The sequence below is a fragment of the Pholcus phalangioides genome, unplaced genomic scaffold (assembly GCF_987345545.1).
Source record: "Pholcus phalangioides strain wild (caught in Gottingen) unplaced genomic scaffold, Ppha-v1.0 ptg000015l_1, whole genome shotgun sequence".
Classification (NCBI taxonomy): domain Eukaryota; kingdom Metazoa; phylum Arthropoda; class Arachnida; order Araneae; family Pholcidae; genus Pholcus; species Pholcus phalangioides.
The window spans coordinates 9,469,243-9,470,737 of NW_028301608.1; the positions used below are offsets into that span (position 1 = coordinate 9,469,243).

General features: G+C 36.5%; 1 long non-coding RNA gene across 1 annotated transcript; it reads right to left on the reverse strand.

Annotated features, from left to right (window-relative positions):
• Window positions 1-213: 213 nt before the first annotated feature.
• On the reverse strand, window positions 214-1,104 carry LOC149075435 (uncharacterized). The gene is made up of 3 exons (XR_016194130.1): window positions 944-1,104; window positions 803-864; window positions 214-282 (listed from the first exon to the last, which is right to left on the reverse strand). It is a non-coding gene; the product is annotated as an uncharacterized LOC149075435 (long non-coding RNA).
• Between the last annotated feature and the right edge of the window lie 391 nt (window positions 1,105-1,495).

Here is a 1,495-nt window from a genome sequence, read left to right on the forward strand (position 1 = left end):
ATTTTTGTAATATTTAAAACATTATTTTATAAATCTGGTGGACAGATTTCTTGTTTTTCGTTGGCGTGTATATATCTGACAAGGCTTGTAATCCTTGCTGCTGTGTTTTTGTTTTTGAGTGGACCATTGTTTTCTATTGTTTTCGGAATATTTGTACATGTGTAGATGTTTTGTAAATTTGCACTCTGTTGCATAGTGAACAGGATTACCCACCATACCGCAGGCACATTTGTCTGTTCGGTGGCGTTTTCTTCCGACATCACTGGTTAGGGCTGAGAATATCTGGAAAGAACAGGAAGTTCACGGAAAGTACTCAAGGCAGGCATTGTACTGCATTTTTTTTAAAATGAAAATGAATTTCTAAAATAAAAAGCAAAGTATATAGGGAATTTTCCATAAGTGACTATTGCTGTATGTGAGTTGTCGCACTAAAAAGTTCGAAAATCCAAATCCCAAAAGAACACATAGATTCTATCATTGTCCAACCAGCGCTTGTCATTTTAATATCATGTGACAAGAGAAAAAAATGCAGTATCATTGACACACAAACGAACAAAAGGCGGGGGGGGGGGACTAGCTGTTTCTTGACTGTCACGTTATTGTTTTGAGAATTTCATCGGAGTTTTATTTCTTTTTGATTTCTAAACCAGAACATTGTTCCAATTGTTCTGTCTTATATATAAGACATCATAAACGTTATTTTACTCTTTCTTTCACGAAATTTATTAGTCGCAAAAATGATGTTTTTTTTTAGAAACATTTAATCCACTAGGTAAAGGGATTATTGAGCCACAGAACTTACGTGGTTTTTACGATACAGCCAGAAGCTTAACTCATGGACCCATCTGAGCACGATCCGGAAGCCTGCAAAGGGACCACAGTGACAATGAGATCTAGCAAAATGATTTTTAAGAAAATGTATGTAAATTAAGAGTTGGTGTACCAGTATGTTATTTTGCACGATAGCCCATGGTGCTGTTGAGAAGACCTTGGAGACGCTCCTCATACTAAGGAATATTGGAAAATTCCATGGGTTTTGAAAATTTGTATGAGTTCCGTGGAGCAGCCTCATAACCGTCAATGCAAGGGTTTCACGACAGCTTTCGAAACTTCTGAACTTGGGTGTGATATTCATCTGCTACCAAATACAACGCATCTTTCTTGATATCACCATGGGACTTCTGCAAGAGAAAACAAGAAAAAGCACGTTACCTATTCCAACACATACTCATAACTTAAATATTTTACCTTTCATCGCTCCAGAAATTTATTGCCATACAAAATGCGATCAACACTATATATTATGGATATTCGTTACAAAATGACTCAATTCATATCAACTAGAGTAAAAAACTCCTCTTAATGAACATCAAGCCAAAAAGCCAACCATGGCCTCCTTCTCTATTTATATGGGGGTAAAGAACACCCCCTCAGATGTGGTAACCCGTCTTTTACTGCAAAATAATATTATCCCCCTTGTTTAATAAAATGCATG